General features: G+C 38.5%; 1 protein-coding gene across 1 annotated transcript in view; it reads right to left on the reverse strand.

Moving 5' to 3' along the window:
* The window catches only part of BRINP2 (BMP/retinoic acid inducible neural specific 2), a 137,688-nt gene that overhangs the window by 78,944 nt on the left and 40,622 nt on the right, over positions 1–18,122 (reverse strand). The gene's annotated exons all lie outside the window — the stretch shown is intronic.

The raw sequence follows: 18,122 nt of genomic DNA on the forward strand, positions 1-18,122 counted from the left end.
CAATGAAAACATACGTGGTTAGGAATTTGCTTCCCATCTATTCTCTGCACAACTATGAGATTAACTTTCCTGAAACACCATTGTCATCATGTCAAATCCCTTGCTCAAGAAACCATGTTTTATCAGAATAAATCTTAACTTCTGCACCTTGAGTCCTACATCTCTATATTTTCTTAACTCTTCCATGTCATGTATTGCTCATACAAAGACTGATAGATCTTTAGAGCAAAAAGGAAGCCATCACAGAAATCATCTATTTCAATCCTCAGCATGTTTCAGATGAAGAAATGAGGTTCAGCCTAGAGTGACTTGTCCAAGGTAATATAGCTAGGTAGTGACACAGCCAGGATTAGAACCCAAGTTTAAATATGTCACCAAACATCTCTGGGCTTCTCTCTTTATGAAATGGAGTCACTAGATTAAAAGTGCAAAGTGTCCCTTCCAGTTCTAAATCTATGATCTATGATCCTTATAACTAAAGTGTGTTTTAGAATGTCAGAGAAGGCAGACATCTCTTCTGGTTGGTGCTGGGAAGAGGGAATAGGAAAGACTTCAAGGAGTAATCATCTGGGGTGGGTCTTAAAGGATGTGTGGGAAGTAATAGTCAGGGCCAAAAAAAAAAGAAAAAAGAAAAAGGAGAGACATTCCAAATGGATGGTCAGATGTAAATAGATGAATGAGCAGCAAACATTTTAGAGGCTTAGAGGAAGCACAGAACTTGTGAGGGGGCACATTATAAGGTAAGACTAGAAAGGTAGGCTGAATTGAGATTATGCAAAGCCTTAAATGCTAGGCTTAAGAGTTTAAACTTTTTATATAGCTGAAGGATTCTTTTAAATTCCCCATATGTTTTGTATATACTTAAATCCTAACCTCAGATAGGTGAACTTTCACCTCATTCTACCCCAGAACCAGGCCTTCGTTCTACTTCCCATCCACTTCCAAACTTGCCCCATACCTCCTCTCCCTTTCTTGGCTCTTTATGTGTTATCATGCCCCAGAGGAAGGGAGAAAGGACTAAACAGTTGTAGAGCACTTTGTGTGTTCCAGGTTCCAGGTAACGTGTCAAGCATTAGGCAAATATTATCTCATTTGATCAATAAAACAACTCTGTGAGATAGGTGCTTTAATTATCCCCATTTTACAGTTGAGAAAACAGAGGAAAACAGATGCTAAGTGAATTGCCCAGCATCACACACAGCTGGTAAGTATGTGAGGTCAGATCTGAGCTTGGATTCTCCTGACTCCATGGGTATTTTTCCACCCAGCTGCCTCATTAGAATGGAAGTTCCTTGAGGGTAGATACTATTTTCCTTGTTTGTATTTGTATTCTCAGTACTCAGAATAATGCATATAATATATTAAGCTTTTATTAATATTTAAAAAATTCATTCATTACATATTCACATTTTGCCTTCCCTCAACAGAATATAAGATCCCTCAGGTCAGGGACTGTCTCATTATTGTCTTTGTAAGCCCAAAGTCTGATCACACAGTAGGCCCTTAATAAGTGCTACTGATTGATTACTAGACAGGAAAATTATATGAACAGATTTATGCTTTTAGGGGTGATTAACATTATAAAATCAAATGGACTGGCAGGAGAGAGACTGCAAGTCAGGAGACTGGTAAGAAAGTTAATACGATAGTTTTGGGAAGCAGTAGTGAGAACCTGAACAATATTCATGGTGATGAGATAGAAAGACTAACTTGTTTTAAATATTAGGGATGCATTTTCATGGAATGCTCTAAGTATTCCTTTTGAATCTTGTGGAGAGGATATCACAAAACAAAATCCCTAAACCTTGGAAAATTTCCCCATCGCACCTGTAATCTGGGTCCTACCAAAGCCTCCATTCAGCCCAACTGCTTCACTTTTACTGTGGGCTCTCTGCCAGACCTGCCTTTGGACTTGAACCTTGACTTGTATGTTCTGCCCAGCCTGGGCCTCAGTTGGCACCAGAATTCATCAACTCCTGAGCTATGCCCCAGAGCAAGGAGCTGCTGAGATATTATAGATGAGACTGTGACTGGCAAACACATTGTTTCTGGAACTGTGTTTGTAAATACATGAGTTGCCCGACAGCTTGTGGGATTAAATATAGAAGCGACAGTAGAAATTCTCTCTAAAATAAAGTATATGTTGCTCAATGAATGTTAATGAGTGTACTGAGGAAGAAGGATCACCCTTTATTACAACATAGTTTAAGGCAAGGAACCTTTTCTTAATCAGGAGTCACTTGCTGCTTCCTTCCAATCTTATGGTCACCCCCCAGAGGAGGGTTCCACTGGGAAGAATACTAACAGCCTAGGTCAAGAATGATGGGGAGAGCATGACATGGCCGTGAAAGTCAGTTTGCTATTAAGCCAGTTAAGACATTTAAATATACTGGTAGATCAAAATCAAGCTATGGGAAAATCCTGATCTAAGGGGAAGAGAACTGGAATGAGAATAAAGAAACCTAGCCTGTGATACTCACTCTAGTTTTGATTTGCAGTATAATCCTGGGAAAAATCATTTAACTTCTCTATGTCTCCTCTTCTCATCTTTAAAATAGAGACAATCCATCTTCTCATTCTGCTGCATCTCCTCTGAAAGGGTGTTATAAAACTATTACTGAGATAATAAATTTGAAAGTGTATCCTGTGATCAATGACCAGATATCCATAAACAGTTGGTGAAACCTGGGGGTTGATCCCAAAAGGGTCATTCTCTCTCTTTGGTTCACTGTCCCCTTTTGAAATTACTTCAGGGATACTCAAGATATGGCTTGTTGTTTAAGGTTCTCCAGAGTGGGGAGGTGGAGCCAAGATGGTGAGGTAGAAAGATGTACATACTCTAGCTCTTTCCCCATAGCCCATAAAAATACCTGTAAAAAAGGACTCTGAACAAATTCTTTAACAGCAAAAGCCACAAAATGACAGAGTGAAAGAGATTTCCAACCCAAGGCAGCCTGGAAGGCAGACAGGAAAGGTCTACTGCACAGGGTTCAGAGCCAAGTGAAGCGTAGCCTGGCATGGGCCGCACAGTGTGGTGCAGCAGGGACAGGACCCGGAACAAGTCTCAGGGGTAGAATCCCCAGAAGCAGCAATGATCCTCAGATATCTCAACCCACAATTACCAATGAAAGCTTCAAAAGTCAGTGAGAAAGCTTTTTCAACTGGGTGACAAGAAGGGTCCTCCCATAGCCCTGGCCCCAGGCTGCTGCAGTGGCAGAGGAGGAGGCAGAGTCAGCGGCAGTGGCAGCAGCAGTGTTGATTTTTTGAGCCCTCTGCCTAAAGCCCTTGGGGTAATTGAGCCACTGATCTGGGTCTCAGTCCTGAGTGGTGGTCCTGGGGTGAGAAAGAGTGCTGGCTGGCACGGTGGAGCTGGTGGAGGCTCTGGAAAGGGAATTCTACTTGCAGATCCTGGGCAAAAAAGCTCTGGTAGCTCCCAAACCAGTGCATGAGCCAGTAGAAGAGTAAACTCCTCTCCCTTAATTGTGCCACCTTGGAGGAACTGAGAACTTACAGGTCCCCAGAATATACCCCCCTCTTGACAAAGGACTCAAAAGTTAAGTAACTGATTGGGAAAATGCCCAAAAAAGGGGAAAAAATAAGACTATAAAAGGTTACTTTCTGGGTGAACAGGTATTTTCTTCCATCCTTCTGGATGAGGAAGAACAATGCTTTCCATCAGAGGCCTCCAAAATAAATATTCAATGGTCTCAGGCCATGGAAGAGCTCAAAAAGGATTTTGAAGATCAAGTAAGAGAGGCAGAGGTAAAATTGGGAAGGGAATTGAGAGTGATGCAAGAAAATCATGAAAATGAGTCAATAGTTTGCTAAAGGAGACTCAAAAAATGCTGAAGAAAATAACACCTTTAAAAACAGGCTAACTCAATTGGGAAAAGAGGTCCAAAAAGTCAATGAGGAGAAGAATGCTTTAAAAAGCAGAATTAGTCAAATGGAAAAGAAGGTTCAAAAGCTCACTGAAGAAAACAGTTCTTTAAAAATTAGAATGGAGCAGATGGAAACTAATGACTTTATGAGAAACCAAGAAATTGCAAAACAGAACCAAAATGATGAAAAAATAGAAGACAATGTGAAATATCTCATTGGAAAAACAACTGACCTAGAAAATAGATCTAGGAGAGTCAATTTAAAAATTATGGGACTACCTGAAAGCCATGATCAAAAAAAGAACCTAGACATCATCTTTCATGAAATTGTCAGGGAAAATTGCCCTGATATTCTAGAACCAGAGGGCAAAATAAATATTGAAAGAATCCACTGATCACCTCTTGAAAGAGATCCAAAATGAGAAACTCCTAGGAATATTGTAGCCAAATTCCAGAGTTCCCAGATCAAGGAGAAAATATTGCAAGTAGCTAGAAAGAAACAATTTTAATATTGTGGAAATACAATCAGAATAACACAGGATCTGGTAGCTTCTACATTAAGGGATCGAAGGGCTTGGAATATGAAATTCCAGAAGTCAAAGGAGCTAGGATTAAAACCAAGAATCACCTGCCCAGCCACACTGAGTATAATACCTCAGGAGAAAAAATGGTCATTCAATGATGTAGAGGACTTTCAAGCATTCTTGAAGAAAAGACCAGAACTGAATAGAAAATGTGGCTTTGGAACACAAGAATCAAGAGAAGCATGAAAAGGTAAACAGGAAAGAGAAATCATAAAGGACTTCCTAAAGTTGGACTGTTTATATTCCTACATGGAAAGATAATATTTGTAACTCTTGAGACTTTTCTCATTATTTGGGTAGTTGGAAGGATTATACATATATATGTAGACAGAGGGCACAGGGTGAGTTGAATAGGAAGGGATGGTATCTACAAAAATAAATTAAAGGATGAGAGAGGAATATATTGGGAGGAGAAAGGGAGAAATGGAATGGGGCAAGTTATCTCTCAAAAAAGAGGCAGGAAAAACCTTTTTCAATGGAGGGGAAGAGGGGAGAGGTAAGAGGGAAAAGGTGAAGCTTACTCTCATCACATTTGGCTTAAGGAGGGAATAACATGCAATTTGGTATGAAAATCTATCTTACACTACAGGAAAGTAGGGGAGAAGGGGAGAAGGGGGGTGTGGGGGGATGATAGAAGGGAGGGCACATGGGAAAAAGGAGTAATTAGAAGTAAACACTTTTGGGGAGGGACAAGGTCAAAAGAGAGAATGGAATAAACGGAGGGCAGGATAGGATGGAGGGAAATATGGTTAGTCTTACACAACATGACTATTACGGAAGTCTTTTGCAAAACTACACATATATAGCCTATATTGAATTGCTTGCCTTCTCAGTGGGGATGGGTGGGGAAGGAGGAAGGGAGAGAAGTTGGAAGTCAAAGTTATAGGAATGAATATTTGGAATTATTTTTGCATACAACTAGGAAATAAGGAATACTGGTAATGGGGTATAGAAATCAATCTTGCCCTACAAGAAAAGAGGGAAGATGGGGATAAGAGAAGGGGAGTGTGTGATAGAAGGGCGGGCATATTGAGGGAAGGAGTCATCAGAATGCAAGGCATTATGGGTTGGTGGGAGAGGAGAAATGTGGAGAAAATTTGGAACTCAAAATTTTGTGGAATTGAATGTTGAAAACTAAAAATAAATAAATAAACATTAAAAAAAAAGAAAAAGGTTAAGACAATTGGCAATAACCCAGGATGCAGTTGGGGACCTTACCGTTTCTAAACTAAAGCTTTCTCAGGTCTCAGTTTGTTTGAGGCCATGCCCATTCAATGACTAAGGGCTAGGTAAGAATTGATAAAAAAGATGGTCTAATTTACAATCCTGAGAATATCATTATTATTATCATTACTAAATGAAAATTATTGTTAAAATTATTAAAACTATCCCTAAAATTGGAAGTGTTTAATAATCAAATTATTAAAATAAAAATTATTAGAGTTATTTAAAAAAAATTTTCTCCAGAGTGAATAAAAGGGTACCCAGGTCTAGAACAAGCTTTCAGGGTAGCACATACATGTTGGTTATAGGACAACCTTTATTTCAACTGACAGGAAAACTCAAAAGGCGCAAAGAATTTGCACGAGTCTTTGAAACAGATATGGAAACACATATTAGCCCACCCACTCTCCCAAGAATGAAATGAAAGTTGGGCTTTCTTTGGGGACAATTCTTTGGAATTCTGGCAATTCTTTGGAATTCTAGTGAGTGCCTTTTTGCCACAAGGACTCCTCAATACCATAGTCATTTATATTCTTTCAGAAGATAAACATACTGTGGGGACTATTTAACAAGTAATCTCCTTCCCATAGGACCCACACTATAGAAATCACTAATGGCAATATGAAATAAGGTGCATGACTATTACCTTCCTCCACCCCATGACTTCATTTTAGTTCTTTGCATGCAGTAGTCTTTTTGTCAATCTGCTTCTTTCACCCACAAACATGATGTTGAGGGAATCTAGAAAGCAAGTACCCAAATTCTCAAATTTAAAATCTCTCAAACTGGTGATTACTTGTGAAGCAAATCCCAAACAAGGTGCTGCTCAGGAAACACTCCTCCTCTAGGCAGAAGGTTAGAGCCTGGGACCATACTGCTTAGAGAATTCAGGATCCCCTCTCTTCCACAAAGGAGTTTAGGGTTTATGAGCATTGACTATGATCTACCCTCTTGGGAAGAATGAGCACATATCTGCCTTGGTCATGTGCTTTGGTAAGAGCTCTATCACCATCCATGTCTTAGACTGGATGAGTTTACTATGAACTCTCTGGTCTCTTATTTGTACTCAAAAATGGAAAAAAAAATGGCAGAGGGTAGACATGAACTTTGATGCTCTGTCATATCACTGGGTGCATAACCATGCCCTGTGCTTTGGCTACAAGTTACCATTATGCACTTTTTGAGAGATAGGGGAAAATATCCTTTATCTATCCCTTGCTATAATTCTGAAGAAGGGCAAGGGAAAACGTGAAGAGGGACTCCTATAGAGAGATAATGACCTGATCTATTAGATCACTTTTATATAACACAGAGAAGGGTAGCTCCAACAAGCCTTTATTTCTGAGCTCAGGCAGTTAATCATTACTTAATCCCTCTGTCTTCTTAGCAAAGGGCCAGGGAAGATATCTATGTTGTTCCATAGGGAGATGACTTTCTGATGTATTCAAAGAGTCATAACTTCATCTAGTTGACTAAGAAACTCACCAAACTGATCAGGGATTGTTCTGTTTAACTTCTTTTGAAAAAAAAGTAATTCGAATTTTTTTCAAAGAGAGGGACAATTTTCAAAGACTGGGCACTGGAATATTCCCAATGTTCTCCTCAGTGGAATTCTATTAACTGACACTTAAAAACATCCATCAATATGTTAAGTATGTCTGAATTTTCAGGTGGGGGAGGGTCTCCACAGAAAGGGGGTACTTCACAAGCAATGTATAACTTAATAGCTAAGTCTTAGAGACACTTTAAGCTTAAGAAAGATTTAATGCCTTGTCAATAGTCATAGAACTAATAAGTATCAAAGGTAGGTGAGATTTGAACTCAGGTCTTTCTTGATTATAATTCAGCACACAATCCCTTATACTTCATAGCCTCATACATCCTTATAATACAGTGATACTATTTGTAATGGGCACTTTGAAATACTGAAAAATTCTGAAGAACCTTCTGGATCATTAAAGACTAAGTTGTGCTTAAATAATTTTACTCTATTTCATTTTATTTTAAATTTCTGAAAATTGGTAATCCATATATCTTGTTTTCTATGGCCAAACTATTCAACAGAAAAATTCAATAACCTGGAATGCTATATTTCTCAGTCATTCTGGACAGTATTGAATTTATTGTATAAAGATTTTCTAAGCATTTGAGTTAACATATTCTAATCGATCCTCAGAAGTCACCTTGGAGGTAAGGACTAACTCTTTCCTTGAGCACAACCTATTCCTGGTACCCTGTTTGTCAGGACTGGAAGGATGAAGTACAAATAAAACTCTAATTTAGTATGGCATTCAATAATCCTGTTCTTGGGTTGCCTTGGCTCACTCCATTCAAGAAAGTAAACAAAAACCATGTGTGGTTGAGGAGTAACATGTCCTTTTGGCATTTTTGCAATAAGTACAAAGATTCACAATGGACAGAAATAAAATAATTAGAGATCATGACTTGTAGCGTCTCAACTGTAATTTGTAGAGAGGCACCCTGTAACTCCTAAATTCCGAATTCTAAAAGTAAAAATATGAGCAAGCATCATCTCTTGGGGAGGTGTCACACAGCCCACAAAACTCCCAAGTGTAGTCAAACCAGATTAAATTGAGAAATATTTAACAAAATTGAGGAAAAAAAATATGATAAAAGAGATATTACTTTTTTAAACTAAGTCAATATATGGCCCATAGGGATCCTTATGTATGGTTTAGCAGATTCCATTTCTATTTGAAATTGTCATTACTGATCAACAAATGAATGGCACCAGAGTCAGAAGACCTAAGGTCAGCTCTTCTACAGATTTCTCTGCTCTTGGGCAACTCAACCAAATTAGTACCATGACTGTTTCACCCATAATGAGAATAAATATAAATGTTACCCTCCTTCTTCCCTCCTTACTAACCTCACTGGCTTGAGTTTTTATAAGACTTTAAGATTTGCAAATCATTTTAAATACATTATTTCATTCAATCTTCACAAAAACCTACATGGTAGGTTCTATTATCGTCTCCATTTTACGGATGAAGAAATTGAGATTAATAGGTTAAATGAATTGCCTTGAGTGATACAGTATCTGCAGTGAGATCTTCATGACTCCAAAGTCCAGTGCTTGATGGGTCAAAACAATGGTAGTGGAGAATCTTGAATTCCCAACACTATGGGATTAGAAATACATTTCTAGAATTAAGAATACTACTTTGTTTTTATCTCTCCCTAATTCATATGGGTTTGCACAAATCCTGAGCCTTAGCTCCTTTCATTATTTGGAATCCAGCTTTAGCCACCAACTCAGTCTAGCTGGTTGGACCAGGAAAGGTGAAATGTTTGAGCAAAAATGGGCCTTGGAGATCACCCCCTCCAACCAGGTCACTGTTCACCCCTGTTTGGCAAGTACTCAGTTCTTCCACTTGGTTGCTCTACTTGTAAGAGGGGGCTAGGTTTCAGACTAAGCTAACGGAAACAATTCATCACATTCATTCAAAAGGGCTCATTCATCTTCTAGCTATCACCAGACCCTGTAATCCTGTCTATTCTGCCAAGTTTCAAAGGATTGTGCTTAGTCAGCCCTGAGCTAGAAGGACTCCAGGGATAGTCCAGGCTATTTCCTGGACTTGATTTCAGGTCATCAGTAGAAGCATACTTTCCCACCTCATGCTACAGCAAGATGGAGTTATTTAATGATATAAGAATGAAGCTTCTATTCTGACCTCTTGACTAGAAAAGACCTGGAGAAAGATTGTGTTTGCACTATCAGTGCCTAAATTGTCTAATTAGGTCAATGATTTTCACACACATATATATTTGTATAATATATACATGTATATTTGTGTATACATATATGTGCATGTATATATGAAATGCATATATAGGTATGTGTGTATATATACGAAACATAAGAATCAGATTCTCACATATGTGAAAATTTTCTATTTTGTATATATATATATATATATATATATATATACAATACATGCATTATAGATGCATGTATGTACACAACCATATATATATACTCGTATCTCTGTTGTCTTACAACCCCATCCCTGTCTTTCTCACAAGATGCAAATATTAGTCTTGACAATGCACAAGACCAAATGAAAGGAGAGAATGAACACTCCAGCAACCTCTATAATGACCTCTCCTGTCTAATCCTATAGTAATGTTAGTTTTGAGTTCAAACCTTAAAGCCTAGGGTCACCTGAAGTGACATCTCAGCATGAAAATATGCCTAACTACAACAAGACAAACTAAGAATCTAGTGGAAGGGGTTGGGGAGCAAATGATCAGGAGTAGTTGGAACACAGATTCAATTCATTGAGAGGTATTTCTAGAAGTTACACAATTAAAGGCAGTTAGTAGGTCAGCAGTCATTTCACAGCATTAAATCCATTTTGATGTCCTGAAATGACAGTTTCCCATTCTGCTGGGATAGATTTTCATATCCAGAATACCCATCCTCCTTACTTTTGCTTCTTGGATCATTCACTTTCCTTCAAGAATCAGCCCAATTTTTTACCTCCCTTGTGAAACCTTTCATTATCTCGCCAAGCTACTAATGACTTCTGCCTTCAAAAAATAAATAAATAAGTCATCTTACATAAACGTAGAATATAATCCTTGGAGGGCAATGACTCTTTCACACTTATCTTTGTATCTCTATCATAGTCCCTGAAAATTTTCAGTGTTTAATAAATATTTGTTAATTGACTGAATCGCACTCATTTCAAAAGATTAGTGAAACTGCCCTGCCTGATACTAATCAATTATATATACAGGGCACCCAATCATTAGTTCTCATCATTGTAAAACTAGCTGGGAACAAGACTAGGTTATATATCCCCCCAATCTTGAAAAGATGATTCTCTAATTCAAAACCTCTCAGTTTCATCTCAGGAGAAGAAGGGAAGCTCATTGACAATGCCACAGATTGGTCTTTGATTTTCTTCTTGCCATTTCTAGGATTTTTGCCCAATTGGTCAACTTTACCCATTTTTCAGTATCTGTTGGCTCCTTTTCCTCTGCTTACAAACATAGCTAAGATTCGCTCATGCTAAAAATGTCTCTTTTTTGGCCATGTCCACCCCTTCAAGCTGCTATGCTATATATCTCTTCACTTTAGCTGCTGCTAAGCCTCTAACAAGAATACTCCACATACACATACATATCCAAATATATGCATCTATATCCATACTACTCCACTCACTTTCTATTCGATCCCCTGCATTCTGACCTCTAGTCCCTACTGTCTTCATACTGCCTTCTACAAAGTCACCAGTGACTTCCTCATTTCCAAATTACATGAGTTCTTCTCATTCTTTATTTTCTTTATCCTCTTTGCATCAGACTGCTGTTGTTTCTTGTTGTCTATTCTTTATTCTCAAAAAGGACCAATGATATCATGAGATCCATGGCTTTACTTGCCATTGATGAATCGGATATAAGTGAAGCAGAGCTCCATAAAGTCATCAGCCTCACTCTCTTCTCCAGTCATTGAAGTCCAATGGTAAGACAAAAGTCAAGTCGGCCAGAGATATGACAAATGTTGACCACCCCTTCTTCTTGATGCACTCTGCACTTTTGATTTCTGTATAAATTTTGACCTCTTTCTAATTCAGCTATTATAATAACTAAGAAATCTACCTGCCTTCACTTTTTCCCATCTCTACCCCATCCTTCCCATGGCTCTCAATGTAATCTTCCCAACACATAGTTCTAATGACATTTCTCCCTTCCTTAAAAGCCTTCAGTGGTTTCCAATTGCCTTTAATACAATACAAACTCCTTGGTCTGGCATTCAAGGCTCTTTTCATCTTATTTCATGGTACTTTTTATCAAGTATTGTTAAACTCTGTCTATACATTTCCAGTGCTTAGCACAATGCCTTGCACAAAAGCAAAAACTAAACATTCCCTACCTTCAAGGAGCTTACATTATTCAGAGTGAGAAAAACATGAACACATATTGGTAAGCACAAAAATATTATACATAGGCATATTTGTGTGTGTATGCATGTGTAAAATTTCAGGGCACTAACTAGTAGGCATATTATAGTAAGTACCCTGTAGGAGCAGGAGATATGCTTGAACCAAGTCATGAAAGGAGTAGAATTCTACGTAGTAGAGTTAAGAAGTGAAGGCACTCTAAATACAGAAGCATCTGGCATAAAGGCAAAGGAGACAGCAGGCCAGTGGAGATGCTATCTAGCACATGCAAAGTATAGTAGACTAAACTGAATATGATAAGTCAACAGCAACACCAAAATCTATCAAAAAATAATAAGAGAATTGAGGAAAGGGATAGCCGGGAATGTGAGAAAGAAATTGAAATTTTTTTTTTTTAAGGTAACTAGGCAAGAGTTAAAATAAGAGGCAGTGTATTGCAAGATATACTGAACTTGAACCCAGGAAATACTTCTATTTGAATTCACTTCCTGCTTATGTGACTTCAAAACAAGTTGTTATATTCTCAGCTTCAATGTTCCCATCTGTAAAACTGAGATAATAATACTTACAATGCCACATTCTCTGAGTTGCTTTGAAGAAAGAGTTTTGCATACCTTAAAGTGCTATACAAATGCTATTATTATGGTTATTATTATAGGAAAACAAAGAGGTGAGTTAAAAGGAATGAGACTGATGTGTAATTAAGAAAATTGTAAATATTGACAGAAAGAGTAAAGGGGGAATATAGAGGGAGCATGATGCCCTTGAGAGGAAAAGAAAGAGGTGGTAAAGAAGATGTTGGCTTCTCCCACTTGGAAGAGAGGTAGGGAATTATGGGTGAAGGATGGTACGTACAGTCAGACACAGTCAGTTCATTAATTGGTTTTGGTTAACTACCTTTTTTAAACAAAGAATATATGTATGTATATACTTATATTATACACACATTTTTACATGTTATGTGTGTATATAGACACACTCGTACATATAAATATGTATAATATTTACTTACTTGTATATATGTATTCTTTGCTACAAAGGCAGGATGTGTTTCCTTTTTGTACTTGTATTCCCAGCATATGGGTTAGTGCCTTGCAGGTAGTTGATGATATGCGCACACACGTGTACATGCACATGCACATGATACTGTTATGCGTACATGTATGCACATATATGTATGTAAATGTCTATGTAAATGTGATTTGCCTACACATATATGAATATGAACGTTTTCCAGTGCATGTCTATATGTATATGTATGTATACAGACAGAGTAGTAAAAATTGATTACAAGAATGATTTTTTTAAAATATTACAGTGGGTAGATTCATGGTGGGAGAGATAGTGGGAAATGCCTAATGTCAAAATATGTGTCTATACCCACATATATGGGTATAGATGCATATGTGTCTAATATATCTATGTGTATATAGACATGAAGGGAGAGGAGGAGAGAGACAGAGGCAAAGACAGAGAATATGAATCATGTCATAGTCGTTAAAGAGTTGGCATCAAAGCCAGAAAGTTCTGGGTTCAAGTGCTATCACTGAAACAAATTGGTGATTATGACCTTGAGTAAGTCAATTCATTTCTGAGTGCTCTAGACAGCTCTTTAAGATTGTAAGTTGCAGAACAGGTGCCAACCTATGTTGGCATAGGGAGTTTCATGATCTCAATGTTCCCTACACAAATGAGATCACAGATCCAGTCCATTTTCCTATCCCTATATTAAAGGATTCCAGTCTTTTTGCAATCCACCAGGTTGTGGCAGAGGCCCTAGATAGTCTGGTTGCTTTCTTGATGAGGAAGGTAAGGCTGTTGGGTGTGAGTCTTGAGAGAGGAGTCTAGAGGTCACCCAACATTTCTATGGGAGAGCTGTTTTTGAAGTCAGATGTTTCTAATTTACAGATTGCATCTGAGGACATTCTGCTAGTTTGTTGCTTATAGATTAAAGCTAGAAGAAGCCAGAAGCATTAAGAATAAGATCAACCACACATTTATCATCCCTTTTCTTCGTATATTTTAGAACCAGGTAGACTTTTGTAGCAGTTCAAAGGTTCCAAGGTCTACATCCAACATGGACACTCATCTCTCACTCTCTCTCTCTCTCTCTCTCTCACACACACACACACACACACACACACACATACACACATGCACATACACATGCACATGCACACACATATGCACATGTGCACACACACACAGAGCCTTCATATATGGAAGGTCTTTTCAGCAAATCTCTGGGTTTTTGGTTTTTTACCAAGCTGGTGCTCTAGGAAACATCCATCTTCATCTACAGAGCTTGTTTGCAGCGGGGACACAAAGGCCCATTAATAAATCAATAAGCCTTTAGAAGAGGGGAGTTGGGGGGTATAATTCAGCCCTCAGAAATCCTGTGGAAGCAGAAGGAGTCTAAAAATAGGTTTCTGAATAGCAGGGCACCACTACCCCTGACACTTTATAGCTTCCTGCTCATAAGCAGGAGCAGCAGATTTCTACCATGAGACCATTAGCTGAAATCTCCCTCTCCCGCTGTCTTTGGGGCTTTTTCTAGCTCTCTGTACACCCTATGTACACTCTCTGGCTCCCAGCTCTTTTGTTTCCTCTTCTTTTTCTTTCTTGCTCATCACGTCTCTTCCTTGTTCTTTGCATCAGTCTTCATTCTTGGCTTTCGGTGGATCTCTGTATGCTTACCTTCAAAGGCCATTTTTTCCCCACATCTACTTATGTCAAAATGATTAAATTTGACCTGTAGATACAGAGTACTTACAGGTTTGCAATGGGCATTACAACAACCACCCTGGGAGGTAAGTAGTGTAAGAATTACTACCCCAAATTTATAACAGAAAATGGAGGCTCAAAGACAAGATGCCCAATTTCCTGCCTCTAATGTACCAGTGTCAGGACTTGATCTTGAGTTTTCTGATTCTAAGACCAGCACTCTAAGGAGTATCTTGGATTTCAAGTCTGAGGACTTGGATTAAAATCCTGACTGTGCTACTGTGTCGCCTTGGGCAAATGGCAACCTCTCTAGGATTTTGCTTTCTTGGTAAAAAACCAAAAATCCAGAAATTTACTGAAGCTCAGGGTATAGAATTCGATAATCTCTGATGTCCTGCCAGGTCTGAGTGCTATGATCTCTACACTACACTGTTTCTCTTAGACATAGCTGTAAACAACAGGAAACCGTAAATTCCATATTGGACACAAGTATATCTTATAAAACAAGTGCAACATCTACGACACCCTTTAATGAATCTCATGCTCCTTGTACAATCAGTACATACTATTTAAATAAAAGCAATTTTCTTAAATAAACTTGTATGCCAATGTACAATCAGTGCATACTATTTAAATGAAAGCAATTTTCTTAAATAAACTTGTATGTCAAGACACATACCATTTTCAATGATTCATAACACCATCATTCAACCAACAAGCTTCTATTTAAGTCTTAGTATAGTCTAGGCCCTGTGCTAGCTAAGTACTGAGGATAAAAAGACAAAAGGTAAATAAGTCCCTACGCTCAAAATGCTTATATATATATGTGTATATATATATATATATGTATATGTATATGTGTATGTGAATGTATATGCATATATGTATGCATGTTTGTGTGTATATGTGTGTATACACATGTATGTATGTACATTTTTTTCCTGTCAAAGATATTGAAGTGGTTTGCACACAGGTAGCTTCTCTGAAAGTTATCGTCTTAGATGCCCACATAAGCTAAACGCAGAGTTAATACTGTGCAACCTTGGAGGACAAACATAGTTTGGTAGCCCAGAAAAGCATAGCAACTTTCAGCCTATAACTTAACACCTACATAATAGTGCCGTATCATAGTTTCAGTTTTCTTGCTGTATTACTTTGTCTTAGTCTAGCACTCCTGTCTTCTCCTGCACAAAATCTTGTGCTTAAAGGAGTCAGGGATGCATCAAGGATAGAAGTGTAGTGTTAATGAGTCAATAAGTATTTCTTACAACATAATTGTGCATCAGGAGTTTTTTCTAAGAGCTAGGAGTGCAAAGAAAGGCAGAAACGTAATCCCTATCCTCGAGGAGCATACATTCTAAAATGGGAGACAGCGCATGTGTGTGTGATATACATTATGTATGTCATATATTATACACACATATGTATATACATGTATGTATATACACACTTGCATATACAATGTACATAGAAAGTAAGCTTGGGGGAGTAGCAATGAGTGGGACAGAGAAGGATCTCTTACAGAAGCTGAGATTTTAGCTGAGTCTTGAAGGAAGCCAGTAAAGGCAAGAAGTCAGGTTGAAAAAGGGAGAGCATTCTGGGTATGGTGTTGGTTGGCTGTTGTCCTTTATCCTCAGAGAGGACCAAAATGACATCACTATGATAAAGTGAAGTTTCAGTGTGTCCAGCAGTGGCTGATCAGACCAATATGAGCTCAAAATGCTCTACCACAGGTTGGGCACAGATAGTCCGCATGAATTTTTGGGATGCACATCCTACTTTTACTTTGTGCTATCTCAATTCTGCTTTCCTCATAGAGCATAGCACTCTTTCTGATGTGGGTACTCTATGCTGAGAAGTCCTGTGCCAGTCTCTCCCATGTTGCACAGTCAAATCCCAAAAGCCTTGGGATATGGAGTGTCCGTGTGCTTTAACATTACTTATGTTACCTCTCACAGAGATTTATAAATATGTCAGAGCTATATCAATGTGATTCTTATTACTTAAAAAAAATGAGCCTCTATTAAAAAAAAAAAAAAAAAGGATCCAGTCCCCAGCCTGAGATCTTGTCTTCCACAGGAGCCTGTTTTCTCTCACAACTGCCTGAATTCTCCCACAGAACCATTTCTCTTGCACGTCCAGTTCTGGCTGGCCCTTGGCTCTCTGTATCCGACTGGCTTCTCTCCTAGAGTGTTGTTTCTCAGCTTTGACATTTCTAGAGCTTTACCCCAGCTTACCCTCTGGCTTGGCATTTTCCAAACATGGTTTGGAGCTCCCGGAATTCCACTTTTGCTTTGTTTTTGATTCTGATGCCTGTCCTTCTGCACCTAGAGGAAGGTCTGTTTATTACCACTGAAAATGACTCAGACATATCCAGGGCTGGGGTTGGAGGAGGTTGGAGGAAAATCACCCTGATTTAGGCCAGGTTAATCCTTTATATATGGGGCACGGTGTCAAGCACCCAGCTATCTACTCCCCACACCACTGCAGAATGTCAATGACCCTTATAGATTGCTGATGCCAACTTTGCAATGTTTTAGATTCTCATGGATATTGCTAAAATGTCCTCAGATACTTTATTTTTAAGGCAAGCATTTGAGCATCTTTTCCCCTCACCCACCTCCACCAGCACAGTTGAAGTCAATTCCTAAGCCTGGCCAATGGTTTCTCAGGATCTATATGGGGTCTGGAGAACTGGTCTTCCACATTCAACCTCTAGGTATCCCAAGAATGTCCAGAGCTTTGAAGCAGGCACCAAATAATTAGTTTCATTGATTTATTCAATTAATAAGCTTTAATTGAGTGACTTTATTAATTTCCATGAGCATTTAAGTGCTTATGATGTTTCAAGGATTGTGTTAAGTGTTGAATATATAAAGAAAAGGTAAAACACTCTCCCTGCCCCACATTTTAATAGAGGAAGAAACCTATAGATGATTTTGTACATACCACATATATATATATATATATATATATATATATATATATATATATATATATATATACACACATATAAAGTAAATGGAGCTCAGAGAATAGGGAGTGGGTGTGGGATCACAAATGCTTCCTGCAGAAGGTAGGATTTGAGCTGAGCCTTAAAGGAAACCTGGATGAAGAGATGGGGAGGCAGAACATTCCAGGATTGGCATGCAGCTAGTGAAAAGGTATGGAGGCAGGTAGAGATTCCTCTTCATAGACAGATCTGACGAGATGATCTTTGAGCAGCTACTATGTCATTCAGTCATTTCAGAGGTGTCTGATTCTTTGTAACTCCATTTGGGTTTTTCTTGGCAAAGATACTGGAGTGTTTTGTCTTTTCATTTCCTTCTCCAACTCATTTTACAGATGAGGACATTGAGGCAAACAGGGTTAAGTGACTTGCCCAGGAACACACAGCTAGTAAGTGTCTGAGGTCTGATTTGAACTCAGGTCTTCCTGACTCCAGGCCCACAGCTCCACCTATCTGCTGAGACAACATGATTTTAGTACAGTTCTGGGCCTGAAGTCACAAAGACTTAGTTTAAAACCCCACATCCATCACATACTAGATGTGTGACCATGGGAAGGTAACTTACCTTCTCTGAGGCTCAGTTTTATCATATCTCAGTGGCTATTAAAAGATCTTGATTTCCAGAGGCATAAATGAGATCATGTATGGAAACCACTTTGCAAACTTTTAAAGTCAGATGTATAAGTGCCAGGAAAGCTAGGTGGTACACTAGATAGAATGCAGGCCTAGAGTCAGGAAGACCTGAGCTCAAATCTAGCCTTAGATACTT

Source organism: Notamacropus eugenii, chromosome 2, assembly GCF_028372415.1.
Source record: "Notamacropus eugenii isolate mMacEug1 chromosome 2, mMacEug1.pri_v2, whole genome shotgun sequence".
NCBI lineage: Eukaryota > Metazoa > Chordata > Mammalia > Diprotodontia > Macropodidae > Notamacropus > Notamacropus eugenii.